Below are 15,651 nucleotides of genomic sequence, written 5' to 3'. Positions count from 1 at the left end.
TGAGCTAACGCACTCCACGGAGGGAGGAATATTTAAGAAGCAAAAACTACAGGGCTTGGTAGTGGATGAGGGAGGCAGGGGCAAAAGGAATCTAGGATGACTCACGGATCTCTGACCTACGTGGCAGGATTTAATGATGGTACCATTCACTCACATGCTCAGCTTGGGAATATTTGAGTTTAGCTTTTTAAGAAACATCAAGATGTAGATAGCTGGTTTTGCTGGCACAGAGTATGGTAAAATAATCAGGTTACAGATACATATTTGGATGTCATCTATTTGGGACGTCGTTAAAATAATGTGAGTGGTTGAGGTCATCCAGAGAGAGAGAGAGAGAAGACATAATATAATAATAAGGAAGCAAAGGATGAAAACTAGGGGAAAACCAGACAGTGGAAAGAGGAAAATAAGTTGGAATGGTGCACTGAGGAAGATGAGAGAAGAGAAATGAAAGCTAGAAGAGAATGTTCAGCGTACTAAATGCAGCAGAAATATACGGTACAGTGCGTACCCAGACATTTTGGTTTCAGGACCACTTTAAATTCTTCCAAATTATTAAGGAAATCTCAAAGAACTTTTGTTTATGTGCATTTTTCTAATGATATTTACTACATCAGAAATTTAAATGGAAAAAGTTTAAACATAAAATTATAAAATAACATCTTAATATTAAAAAATAATACAACCGTTGCATATTAATATAAATGACACATTTTTATTTTAAAAAGTTATGTTTTCCAGTATACAAAAAATAGTGATAAAAAAGGCATTGTTTTACATTTTTACGAATCTTTTCAATGTTTGATTTAGTGTAATTATGTCTGGTTAGATTTATGTATCTGCATGTGCATTCAATCTGTTGCAATATGTTGTTTTGGTTGAAGAATATATGGCTTCACATAGATATGTGGTTTCAAAATAAAGGATTTTTTTTTTTTTTTTTTTTTTTTTTTTGAGACAGAGTTTTGCTCTGTTGCCATGCTGGAGTGCAGTGGCGTGATCTTGGCTCACTGCAACCTCCGCCTCCCAGGTTCAAGCAATTCTCCTGCCTCAGCCTCCCGAGTAGCTGGTACTACATGCACAAAACAGAGTCAAAACGTGCCAACACGCCCAGCTAATTTTTGTATTTTTAGTAGAGATGGGGTTTCACCATGTTGGCCAGCACGGTCTCAATCTCTTGTCCTTGTGATCTGCCTGCCTCAGCCTCCCAAAATGCTGGGATTATAGGTGTGAGCCACTGCGCTGGGCCTAAAGGAGAATGTTCATAGCTTCTTCAATTAACTGTGATTCTTTCTTTCTTTCTTTCTTTCTTTCTTTCTTTCTTTCTTTCTTTCTTTCTTTCTTTCTTTCTTTCTTTCTTTCTTTCTTTCTTTCTTTTTTTCTTTCTTTCTTCCTTCCTTCCTTCCTTCCTTCCTTCCTTCCTTCCTTCCTTCCTTCCTGTCTTTCTTCTCTTTTTTTCTTCCTTCCTTCCTTCCTTCTTTTTCTTTTTTCTTTTTTTTTTTTTATGACAGAGTCTCACTCTGGTGCCGAGGCTGGAGTGCAGTGGTGTGATCTGGGTTCACTGCAATCTCTGCCTCCTGGGCTCAAGTGATCCACCTGCCTCAGCCTCCCAAGTAGCTGGGACTACAGGTGTGTGCCACCACGCCCAGCTAATTTTTGTATTATTATTATTTGTAGAGACAGGGTTTCACTATGTTGCCCAGGCTGGTCTTAACTTATGAGCTCAAGTGATCCACCTGCTTCAGTCTCCCAAAGTGCTGGGATTACAGGTGTAAGCCACTGTGCCTTGCAGATTTTTCTTTTTTATACCACACCAAAATTCAAAACGTGGTCTATGAGGCGAATTGTTGGAACAGAGAAACTGCATGATACTGGACCCTTTAATGAGCAACATGCTTGGTGAAATGTTAGATTAGGAAAATAATTTAACCACATGGAAGAAAGATTTAAAGGGCACACTATTATCTTGGCCTGGCCTTTAAATTAATAATAATAATAATAAATTATATCCATGGGCCTGTAATACCATGGTTTTGAATTTATATTACTGAGTTAATTTGAGAACTGCCAAGCTAAGAAACTGACATAAAAAACCGTAGGGTATACCCCCCAATTTCCTGACAAAAACACAAAACTCCTCCGAAGAGCATTTCCTCAGCCTGGATTGCACAGAATTCTTCCTCTGAAGATAAGCTTCCAAAAGTAATACTGCAAAACACTGGAGGAGGCGACCTCCCAAGACGTAGAGTCAGTAAACAGAGCAAACAGAAAGATTCAACTTTCCAACAGCTTCAGATAAAAGAATATAATATTTTTAAGTGATTAAATATAGAAAAGGTAGAATCAAAACCACAAGAAACTCCAAGACTGGGTAGCAGGAAGCACAGTGATGGATGCCCAGTGAAGAGGAGACTGAAGGTGAAAGGCGAGCAGGAGGGGAGCAAGTAGGTAATTTACCCTATTGAGTCCTCATCTGTGTAAGAACCGGCAGCAGATGGATGAGAGGGCAAAGGTGCCTCATTGCACATGGCCCCATATGTCTTAACTGTGCTTGGGAGTGCATGGACAGTCTAGTCCAGAGATGAGTCCAAACTTAATCCACCGTTTATCTGTATCCAACAGAAAATAACCTTCCTGAGACTTGTCCTTCCCATCCTGAGTCAGCCTGTCTTTATATAGCTATTGAAAGTGGAGGTGGTATATTCTCTGAAGAGCAGTCTTAAACCAAAATATTCAAAAGTTTGACCTAAGAAAAGATCAGCTTGCGATATCAGAACATACTGAAATATACTTGATTCTTTGACGGATGAGAAAAGGCTTCTGAGTCACCTCCTTAGAAGTTTCCCAAATGAAGAAAGCATTCAGGTTTGAGTGCAAGAAAAGCCAGAAGGGAAGGCTTATGTAACACTCTTTTCATTTGTGTTAGTTAAAATTTTTGTTTTGATGAACACTTGTCCAAAAGAAGGAAATTAGTGCATCAAAGAGATACTATACACCAGTGTTATTGCAGCACTATTCACAATAGCTAAGATGTATAATCACCCTAATCGTCCATCAACAGATGAATGGATAAAGAAAATGTGGTAACTGTACTCAATGGAATACTATTCAGCCTTAAAAAAGAATAAAATCCTGTTATTCACAGCAACATGGATGAACCTGGAGGATGTTATGTTAAGCGAAAAAAGTCAGGTACAGAAAGACAAATGCCACATGTTTTCACTTGTGTGTGAGAGCTAAAAAAATGGAGGTCAGTGAAGTAGAGAGTAGAATTGTGGTTATTAGAGGCTGAGAAGCATAGGAGATAGGGAGGATAGGAAGAGGTTGGTTAACAGGTACAAAATATCAGCTACATGGGTAGAAGAAGTCTAGTGTTCTAGAGCACTGTAGAGTGAATATGGTCACCAATCATTTAGTGCATATTTTTAAAAAGCTAGAGGAGAGGATTTTGAATGTTCTCAACACAAAGAAATGACAAAGGTCAGAGGTGACGACTGTTAGCCAGAATGGATCATTACGCATTGTACACATGTATTAAAGTATCACTAATTAATCAAGTCTGTTTTGTACACTACCCTATACCAGTACAGTCCTAGGGTATGTAAAAGATAAAAAGTAAAATGAGGCCAGATTCCATGCTCATGGTACTCAGCCACTTATTTGGTAATATCTCCCAATAAATACACATTAAATAAGTAACTTGAGAGGCCAAGACGTCAAGTATGTTTAGTCAATGTGCAAATATCAACATTGATTCTGTGTGAAGGTGCCCAGGAAATCTGAGACCATTATTGAAACACAATAAATCTCAAAACCTTGGCAGTCTTTGCATTATTTTGCCTCCATGGGCAAGTTCCAGTGATTCTGTGAGCTTTTGTTCTTTAATAAATTGAGCAAATATGAACTACAAATGCTGTCATCTTGTCTCTATTCATTGTGCTATGTAATTGGAAGAAGAAATTTCTGTTTGTTTCTTCCCTGTGAAACAGACGGGCAAAAGACCAGTCTTCTGACATTTGTACCTGGGACAGTTGCAGAATCTCATGATTCAATGCTTTATAGACTCTTGCTTGCTTAATAGCACAGTGTCTCATTTCCTGGAGTCTATGGGCTGACATTAAAAGCTGCGAGAAGCAGTGATCAGATAGCTGTTGGTTCCAGAATCATAAACTCTTGGACCCAAAAAGGACCTCAGAAATAAAAGCAGCAAGCGTAAATTACAACATATATTTTGAGGGAGAAAAAAAAAGCTAATTAATTATATAGCAGAACAAACAGCAGTATAAGTGCTCTCATGGGTCTGCTAAACTTTGGCCACTCACAGGGCCACCTTTAGGCCTCACAGATGGGGCAAGACCAGGTCAGAGAAGTGACTCCAGCAAATCATTAGATACAACTGCCTTGATTTGCAGCTGAAAAATATGAGGCCAGGAGGATTTTCCCGAAATTGCCCAGAAAACAGGACTAGTGGTCTGGCCTTGATGAAATCAATCGTGGAGGACATGCTTGATCTCCCACAACCCTGCTTCTGCTGGAGCCTGTTGTTTGACACACTTTTTCTTTTCCGTTAGCTCTTGCATCTTCCTTTCCTCTGCCTTCGTCCTTCTCCTCCCTCCCTGCCCATCTCTTTATGCCTCCATTTTGATCCCTCCACATTGATTTCTAGCTCCTTTCACTCTTCCTTCTTTGGTATATTATATACATTTTTAGTATTTCTATATTTATTAAATCAAGTACTCTGTTTTGAATTATTTTTATAAGTGGATTTGTTAAATATTTTATATTTATCTCTCTAAACAAGAGAACACTAATAGTTGTGTCACCCAGTATTTACTCTGTGATCTGATACCACCTCACTACCCCACCAGAATAAGAAATAACAAAAACTAACATTTTTTTTCCCTCCCTGTTCCAGATTCTTCCTCTTGGATCTCAGCATTGGAAAAGTCCTCCTTCCCTCTCTCCCTCTTTCCCTCCCTTCCTTCCTTCCTGCCTGCCTTCCTGCCTGCCTTCCTGCCTTCCTCCCTCCCTCCCTCTCTCCCTTTCTCCCTCTCTTCCTTTCTTCCTCCTCTCCTTTTCTTTCTTTCTTTCTCTTTCTTTCTTTCTTTCTCTTTCTTTCTTTCTCTTTCTTTCTTTCTTTCTTTTCTTTCTTTCTTTCTTCCTTTCTTCCTTTCTCCCTTTCTTCCTTCCCTCCCTCCCTCCTTCTCTCCCTTCTTTCTCTCTCTCTTTCTTTCTTTTTCTTTCTTTTCCTTTTTCCTTCTTTCTTTCTTTCTTTCTTTCTTTCTTTTTTTTCTTTCTTTTCCTTCTCTCTTTTTTCTTCTTTCTCTCTCTCTCTTTTCTTTTTCTCTCAATTACATTCTCCAGATAAGACTATTGTACACACAAACCTCAGATAATAGCAACATATCATGTTCACTATATTTACTGTTCTCAGCATTATTCAGTACGCAGGTTGTAAAAACAACAAGGCAAATGGATAGGAACTCCCAACAGTTGATCTGTGTATTCTCTGAGTAAGCCTTTCTTTGAGAGGCTGAACCTTGCCTCTCCACCCCATTAACGCAAACACTGTGGAATGCAGTCTTTAAGGAGCATGGGAACACAGAGGTGGTGCCAGGCTAGGGTGGAGGGGTGGTGATTTTTTGCAAGATTGAGAAACCCAGGAAGCTGATCAGCCTTGGTAAGTCAAACCAGCAAGACTGTTTTAAAACCCAGGATCTGTGGCCATTAGAGGAGGAGTCTAATGGGGTTCCATTTATCAGAGATGCCTAATTTGGGCACATGGGCTTTCCATTTCACTACAGACTCAATCTCCTGCTGCTCTAGCCAATATATAGGCAAAAAGGCAGTGGAGTGAGAAACTGTTTCCCAGACAGAAGCTTCAGGGTCTGTAGGTGACAAGAGAACGGTTTCCTAGGACAAAGGGTAACTAGCCGTAGAGACTGGACAGCTGTGGAAGACAGTTTAGGAAGACACTATATTAAAACTCTGAACTGCAGATGGAAACTCAGAATTTTCTATAATAAATGAGTAATACGGACTTCTCAATTTTAATTTTTATTATTTAGTTATTTTTATAACAGCAGCATTAGGATCCCTCTGAAACTGAGGCAAAAGAGGGTTTATAAAGCCTGCATGTCACAAAATCGATCTGATCCAGCCCAGCCCAGCCCAGCCCGCCACTTCCCACATGATCCGTGCAGGGAAGATCCCAATGGTGGGGACTTTGCTGTATTCCTTACTGTATGCACCATGCTAGTGCAAAGCAGTCACTCACTGCTTGCAGAGTCCAGCGCACAAGAACAAAGTCTGGTATAAAGAACATGACTTTTTATTCCAAAGCTAACTTAGGGGAAGAAGCATAGGCTTCCTGCCTTAAGGGTACTGCTTCACTTTTGGAGCAGAAAGCAGGGGCTTTTAAAAGAGAATGTGGCATGAATGGCATGCAGGGGAGGGAGTGAGCTGGTGGGGAGTCCATGTGACTTGCTTTGGTATTTGACCTACTGGGTGGTTGAGCTGGCACCATCATGGTCAGAATTAGGTTGTAGAGTGGTGTTGTCTCCAGATTCTCTCCAGGTGGGAGAGAATTTTGTAGCAGGCATACTTTTGGTTATAAATTGACTGTTGTCTCTCAAGGCAATCTCCTGGTGGGAGAGATTTCTGCCTGGAGCTTTTAAGTAAGCACACAGTTAGATAATGTTGCCTGTTGAAGGGAAGATAAGTGGTTTTAATTGCATTTCTAAAGAGCTAAGTAAGAAGTGCGGGAACGGGGGAAAGGGAGGAAAGAGAAAAGAAGAGAAAAAAAACCTCATTCTATATCTCTTAGAAAAATTGGGATACTCAGTTACACTAGAACAGTACCTTGCATGTTATAGATGATCAATTAATAGTGGTTGGATACCCAACTAAGGCTTTTGATGAATTTTTAGTGAGAAAGAATTAGGAATGAAGGCTGGAAACCACTATGTATCATCCCTTGTTTGTTGTGCACAGGTATGTTGTCAACTAAGCATGCTCATTCCACAGAATGAGATCAGCTAATCCTTGATTTCCCTCATAAAGTTCTGATGTAGGATTTTTCTTCTTGGTTGCTTTGCAAGCTGAAGATCTCTGGCTGGCAATGCTCCACATGGGCTCCACTCGGCCATGCTGGCATGTCCCAGCTTGCCTGTGTTATAACTTGTACCCACATTCAGTGATCCCTGAGCTCTTGTACCATACTCAAGAAGAATGAGGATATGCAGGACATTGAAGAGTGAGGAGGATGGAAAAGAATTTTATTGAGCGATGAAACAGCTTTCAGTGGAGAGGGAACGTGGGGGTGGTCCCCCTACCTCAAGGTGTGAAAGTCCCTCTGTGACTGGGTCCGGGGCCTTTCATGGACTCAGAATGGGGAATGCATGCTAATTGGTTTGTGAGTATGCAAAAATGTTTAAAGTGAAGACACCACTCAAAGGTGGGCATGACAATGTAGAAAACCAATTAGGAAAGGGTAGGTATATGTAAAATAGGTTAAGGGTGGGGACCAATCAGAGGAAAGCATGCCAAATAGGAAGACAAGTTCTCAATCTGGTCTGAGGATTTAACTTGTAGCTTGGCTTTCAGGCTTTAAACCTTCTGTGGCTTGGAGGTGGGGTTTCACCGGGGACCCGTCCCTATCTCCCTAGGCATTTGACTGCCTGCTGCCACCCTCTGTTCCATATTAAAAGATTTTATAAGAGTAGTTATCTCAACTAGGTACACCTTTCCTAATGACTTCAGTTAAAATTCTGGTAGAACGGACAGAACACAGAAGCACACTCCTTTTTTCCACTTGCATAGAGCCAAACATTATAGGGAAGAGAAACAAAAGGAAATATCAGCTTTTCTTGAACGTTTTAAAAAATTTACTTGGTGTTTCACATACCTGCTGCTGCATAATAAACAACCTTAACACTGAGTGGCTTAAAATAACAACCATTTTACTTGTAGGCAATTCTGTGGGTCAGGGATTCGAATGGAACAGTGGAGATGGCTCGTTTCTGCTCTGTGTTGTGTCTACTAGGGCTAGAAGGTCCAAGAAGGCTCCTTCACTCACTCACATGCCTGTTGCCTCTGCTAGAATGTCTGGAATAGTTTAGGGCTGGCTGCAATGACTCAACTGGGAAAATGAGCGGGCTCTGCTTCTCCCTATCGACTTGTTTCTTCGACTTTTCTCTGTTGTTTCAGGACCTCTTCCTTTCCACTTGCTCCCTCCTTGTGGTTTTTTCACATGCTTTCCCCAGCGAGACTCAAATGGTGACTATAGACTCCTAAGAGCCTGAGATGAAATGATCAGATCTTCTTAAGACTTAGGCTCAGATGGTCAGGTGTGGTGGCTCACACCTGTAATCCCAGCACTTTGGGAGGCTGAGGCAGGCAGGTCACCTGACATCAGGAGTTCGAGACCAACCTAACCAACATGGTGAAACCCTGTCTCTACTGAAAATACAAAAATTAGCCAGGTGTGGTGGTGCATGCCTGTCGTCCTGGCTACTTGAGAGGCTGAGGCAGAAGAATCACTTGAACCTGGGAGGTGGAAGCCGCAGTGAGCTGAGTTCCTGCCACTGCACTCCAGCCTGAGCGACGAAGAAAGACGCTGTTTCAAAAAAATAAAAAATATCAAAAAAAAAAAAAAAAAACTTAAACCCAGAAAAAAGCACAGCATTATTATTATTTTTAAACTAAGCTGTTTAAGTTTATAGAACAGTGGAATAGAAAGTACAGAGCATTCCTATACCGTACCTCCACACTGCCCAGCCACAGTTTTCTCTATTATTAACATCTTGCATTATAGTGGTACATTTGTTACATCCATATGATATCTGATTATTAACTAAAGTCCATAGTTTACATTAAATTCACTGTTTGTGTCATACAGTCCTATAGGCTTTGATACGTGCAAAATGACTTCTATCCACCATTAATTATAGTGTCACACAGAAAAGTTTCACTGCCCTAAATGTTCCCTGTGCTCCACCTGTTTATCCCTTCCCAATCCATTTCCGTTCCTTTGTGAAAGTTGCAGATACCAGAAAGAAATCACTTTCGTCAGACCCAGACAAATCAGATCTGGGAAGACCCAAAAGAGAGGAGACTGATGCTGACACATCTGAGAGAAGAACTGTTTCCAAGGACTTTCTAAAAACTCTTTCTCATCCTTCATGCATCTCCTGCTTTGATAAGATTTATCACTAGAAATTCTTTATGATGCACTAATTCAGGCAAGATATTCCTAGAGGAACACTTTCCCAGCATCTCCAACAATGAACTGACAACAACTCCAGCTTTGAACCTCTGGAACAAATGAACCCTATTTCTAAGTGGCTTATGTAAATCTCTTTTTGCTAAAAAGCTTCCCTTAACCTTCCCTCTTTGAAGGCACTGGTGGCTTGCCGTTCCATGCATTCCAGGCTATAATCTTTATTTCTTTTCCCAAGTAAACCCAACATATTTAAAGAATAATTTTCTCTATCGTGTGTGTGTTTCTTTTTTAGGTTGACACCTTAAACCCTTGGCAACTACTGATCTTTGTACTCTCTCTATAGTTTTGTTTTTTCCAAAATGTTATATAGTTTGAATCACACAGTACGTAGCCATAGGTTGGCTTCTTTCACTTAACAATATGCGTTTAAGGTTTCTCCATATCTTTTCATGCCTTGACGGATCATTTTTGTAGTGCCAAATAATACTCCATTGTGTGGATGTACCACAGTTTGTGTACCCATTCAACTATTAAGGGACATTATTGTTAGTTCCAATTTTTGACAATAAATAAAGCTTCCATAAATACTTGTGTGCAGGTATTTGTGTGGCATAAATTTAAACTTATTTGGGTGGACATGAATTTCAGCCTAGTAAGGTAAATACCCAGGAATGCAATTGCTGGATTGCAGAGTAACACTATGGTTGGGTTCGTTAAAGAGATTGGCAAGCTGGGGCCAAGTTGGCTGAATAGAAACTGCTCTGGCCTTCAGCTCCCAGCGAGACCAGTGTAGAATGTGGGTGACTTCTGCATTTCCAACTGAGGTGTACAGTTCATCTCATTGGGACTAGCTAGGCAGTGGGTGCAACCCACTGAGAGCAAGCCCAAGCAGGGTGGAGCATCGCTTCACCTGGGAAGTGCACGAAGTTGGGGGCCTCGCTCCCCCAGCCAAGGGAAGTGGTGAGGGGCTGTGCTACCCACCAGGAGTATGAAGCTTTTCCCATGGATTTTTGCAATCTATGAATCAAGAGATTCCCTTGTGAACCTACACCACTAGGGCCCTGGGTTTCAAGCACAAAACAGGGTGACTGTTTGGGCAGGCACTGAGCTGCAGGAGTTTTTACATACTCTAGCGGTGCCTAGAACTTCAGTGAGACAAGAGAACTGTCCACTCCCATGGAAAGGGGGCTGAAGCCAGGGAGCCAAGCAGTCTCGCTCAATGGATCCCACTCCCATGGAGCCCAGCAAGCTAAGCACCCTGGCTTGAAATTCCCATGATCAGAACAGCAGTCTGGAATCTGCCTGGGATGATAGAGTTCCTGGGGATAGGGGAGGGGAAAGGGGTGACCACTATTACTGTGGCTTTAGTAGGCGGTTTTCCCCTGACATTGCTAAGGAGACCGGGAGGTTTGGACTTGGTGGACTTTCCCACAGTATAGTGGCTGTGGCCAGACTGCTTCTCTAGATCCCTCCTCACCAGGCAGGGCCTCCCTGCAGGAAGTCCACCAGCTCCAATAAGGAGCTTACAGACAGAACTCTCATCTCCCTGGGACAGAGCACCTGTGGGGAGGGGTGGCCATGGTCCCAGGTTCAGCAGACTTAATCTTTCCTGCCTGCTGACTCTGAAGAGATTGGCTGAATCTGACGAGGAACACTCCTCCAGCACAGAACACCAGCTCTGCTAAGGGATGGAATTCTTCCTCAAGAGGGTCCCTGACCCCATGCCTCCTGTCTGGGTGAGACCTCCCAACAGGGGTTGGCAGACACCTCATACAAGATAGCTCTGTCTGGCTTCAGGTCGGTGCCTCTCTGAGACGAAGCTTGCAGAGGAAGGAGCAGGCAGGAATCTTTGCCATTCTGAAAGCTCTGCTGGTGATACCCAGGCCAACAGGGTCTGGAGTGGACCCCCAGCAAACTGCAGCAGAGCTGCAGAAGAGGGGCCTGACTGTTAGAAGAAAAAACAAACAGAAAGCAACAACAACAATATCAACAAAAAAGATCCCACAAAAGCCCTGTCCAAAGGCCATCAGCTTCAAAGATCAAAGGTAGATAAATCCATGAAGATGAGGAAAAACCAACACAAAAACGATGAAAATCCCCAAAACCAGAATGCCTCTCCTCCTCCAAATGATTGCAACACATCTCCAGCAGGGATACAGAACAGGCCTGAAGCTGGATGGAGGAACTGACAGAAGCAGGGTTTAGAAATTGGGTAATAATGAATTTCACTGAGCTAAAAGATTATGTTCTAACCCAATGCCAAGAAGCTAAGAACCATAGTAAAAGACTACAGGAGCTGGTTAACCAGAATAACCAGTCTAGAGAGGAACATAAATGACCTCATGGAACTGAAAAACACAGCATGAGAGCTTCATGAGGCAAACATGAAGTATTAACAGCCAAATCAATCAAGTAGAAGAGAGAATATCAGTGCTTGAAGACTATCTTGCTGAAATGAGGCAGGCAGACAAGATTAGAGAAAAAAAGAATGAAAAAGAATGAACAAAATCTCCAAGAATTATGAGACTATGTAGAAAGACTGAACTGGTGACTGATTGGAGTACCTGAAAGATGGGGAGAATGGAACCAAATTGGAAAACACACTTCAGGATATCATCCAGGAGAATTTCCCCAACCTAGAAAGACAGGACAATATTCAAATTTAGAAAATCCAGAGAACCCCAATAAGATACTCCATGAAAAGATCTATCCCAAGACACAAAATCATCAGATTCTCTGAGGTTGAAATAAGGAAAAAATGTTAAGGGGAGCAAGAGAGAAAGGCCAGGTCACCCACGAAGGGAAGCCCATCAGACTAACAGTGGACCTCTCAGTAGAAACTCTGCAAGCCAGAAGAGATTGGGGACTAACGTTCAACATTCTTAAATAAAATAAATTCCAACCCAGAATTTCATATCTGGCCAAATTGAGCTTCATAAGTGAAGGAAGAAATAAATTATTTTTCAGACAAGCAAATGCTGAGGGATTTTTGTCACCACCAGGCCTGCCTTGCAAGAGCGCCTGAAGGAAGCACTAAACTTGCTTCCTTGGATGCAAGGAAATGGATAGGAAAAACTGTTACCAGCCACTACAAAAACACACTGAAGTACACAGACCAATGACACTATGAAGCAACTACATTAACAAGTCTGTAAAATTAACTGGCCAGCATCATGATGACAGGATCAAATTGAAGCATAACAATATGAACTTTAAATGTAGATGGGCTAAATGCCCCAATTAAAAGACACAGAATGGCAAGCTGGATACAAAGACAACATTCATTGGTGTGCTGTATTCAAGAGACACATCTCATGTGCAAAGATGCACATAGACTCAAATAAAGGGTTGGAGGCAAATTTACCAAGCAAATGGGAAGCAGGAAAAAGCAGGGGTTGCAATCCTAGTTTCTGACAAAATAGACTTTAAACCAACAAAGGTCAAAAAAGACAAAGAAGGGCCTTACATAATGTTAAAGGGTTCAATTCAACAAGAAAAGCTAACTAACCTTAATATAAATGCACCTAATACAGGAACACCCAGATTCATAAAACAAGTTCTTACAGACCTACAGAGAGACTTATACTCCCACACAATAATAGTTGAAGACTTAAAACCCCATTGCCAGTATTAGACAAATCATTGAGAAAGAAAGTTAGCAAATATATTCAGGACTTGAACTTAGTTCTAGACCAAGTGGACCTGATAGATACCTACTTCTGTAGGTATCTATAGAATACAATAAAATATACACTGTTTTGGTGCCCCATGACATTTACTCTAAAATTGATCACATAATTGGAAGTAAAACACTCCTCAGCAAATGCAAAAGAACTGAAATCTTAACAGTCTCTCAGACCACAGTACAATCAAATTCGATCTCAAGATTTAAAAGTCCACTCAAAACCACACAACTACATGGAAATTGAGCAAGCTGCTCCTGAATGACTCCGGGGTAAATAGTGGTAAATAGTGAAATTAACGCAGAAATCAATAAGTTATTTGAAACCAATGAAAACAAAGGGACAATGTATCAGAATCTCTGGGATGCAGCTAACGCAGTGCTAAGAGGGAAATTTATAGCACTAAATGCCCATATCAAAAAGCTAGAAAGATCTCAAATCGACACCTTAACATCTCAAGTAAAAGAACTAGAGAACCAAGAGCAAATAAACCCCAGAGCTAGCAGAAGACAGGAAATAACCAAGGTCAGAATGGAACTGAAGGAGGTAGAGACATGAGTAACCCTTCAAAAAATCAATGAATCTGGGAGCCGGTTTTTTGAAAAAATCAATCAAATAGACAGACCATTAGCAAGACTAATAAAGAAGAAAAGAGAGAAGACTCAAATAAACACAGTCAGAAACCATAAGGGGGATAGCACCACTAACCCCACAGAAATACAAACCATCAGAGAATACTATAAACACATCTATGCAAATAAACTGAAAAATCTAGAAGAAATGGAAAAATTCCTGGACAAATACACTCTCCCAAGACTGAACCAGGAAGAGGTTGAATCCCTGAATAGACTAGTAACAAGTTCTGAAATTGAGGCAGAAATCAAGAAGCCTATCAACCAAAAAAAGCTCAGGTCCAGATGGATTTATCACTGCATTCTACCAGAGGTACAAAGAGGAGCTGGTACCATTTCTTCTGAAACTATATCAGACAATTGAAAAGGAGGGACTCCTCTCTACCTTATTTTATAAGGCCAGCATAATCCTGATACTAAAACCTGGCAGCGATACAACAACAAAAAAGAAAACTTCAGGCCAATATCCCTGATGAACATCAATGCAAAAATCCTCAATAAAATACTGGCAAACCAAATCCAGCAGCACATCAAAAAGCTTATCCACCATGATCAAGTTTGCTTCATCCCCAGGATGCAAGGCTGGTTCAACATATGCAAATGTAATTCATCACATAAGCAGACCTAAAGACAAAAATCACATGACTATCAATAGATGCAGAAAAGGCCTTTGATAAAATTCAACATCCCTTCATGTTAAAAACTCTCAATAAACTAGCTATTGAAGGAACATACCTCAAAATAATAAGAGCCTTTTATGACAAACCCACAGCCAATATCATGGCTAATGTATGGGCAAAAGCTGGAGGCATGCTCCTTGAAAACTGGCACAAGACAAGGATGCCCTCTCACTACTTTTATTCAACCTATTGTCAGAAGTTCTGGCCAAGGCAATCAGGAAAGAGAAAGAAATAAAGGTTATTCAAATAGGAAGAGAGGAAGTCAAATTGTCTTTGTTTGCAGATAACATGATCCTATATCTAGAACACCCCATCATCTTAGCCCAAAAGCTTCTTAAGCTGGATAAGCAACTTCAGCAAAGTCTCAGGATTCAAAATCACTGTGCGTAAATCACAAGCATTCCAATACACCAACAACAGACAAGCAGAAACCGAAATCATGAATGAACTCCCATTCACAATTGCTACAAAGAGAATAAAATACCTACGAATACAGATAACAAGGGAAGTGAAGGACCTCTTTAATAAGAAATATAAACCATTGCTCAAGGAAATCAGCAAGGGACACAAGCAGATTAAAAACATTCCATACTCGTGGATAGGAAGAATCAATATTGTGAAAATTGTCATACTGCCCAAAGCAATTTATAGATTCAATGCTATTCCCATCAGACTACCATTGACATTCTTCACAGTACTAGAAAAAACTATTTTAAAGTTTATATGAAACCAAAGAAGAGCTTGCATAGCGAAGACAATCCTAGGCAAAATCGACAAAGCTGGAGCTCATGGTACCTGACTTCAAACTGCACTACAAGGCCACAGTAACCAAACAGCATAGTACTGGTACAAAAACAGACACATAGACCAATGGAACAAAATAGAGAACTCAGAAATAAAACTGCACATCTGCAACCATCTGATCTTCAATAAACCCAACAAAAACAAGCAATGTAGAAAAGATTCCCTGTTTAATAAATGGTACTGGGAGAATTGGTTAGCTATATGCAGAAAATTGAAACTGGATCCCTTTCTTACACCTTATACAAAAATTAACTCAAGATAGATTAAAGACTTAAATGTAAAACCCAAAACTATAAAACCCTGAAAGAAAATCTAGGTAATGCTATTCAGGACATAGGCATGGGTGAATACTTTATAATGAAATCACCAAAAGCAATAGCAACAAAAGCAAAACGTGACAAATGGGATCTAATCAAATGAAAGAGCTTCTGCACAGCGAACAAAACTATCAGCAGAGTGAAGAGACAACCTACGAGTAGGGAGAAGATTTTTGCAACCTGTCCATCTGACAAAGGTCTGATATCCAGAATCTATGAGGAACTTAAGCAAATTTACAAGAAATAAACAAACAACCCCATTAAAAAGTGAGCAAAACATATGAACAGACACTTCTCAAAAAAAAAAAAAAA

Source organism: Macaca fascicularis, chromosome 18, assembly GCF_037993035.2.
Source record: "Macaca fascicularis isolate 582-1 chromosome 18, T2T-MFA8v1.1".
Lineage (NCBI taxonomy): Eukaryota > Metazoa > Chordata > Mammalia > Primates > Cercopithecidae > Macaca > Macaca fascicularis.
This window is presented reverse-complemented; position numbering follows the sequence as displayed.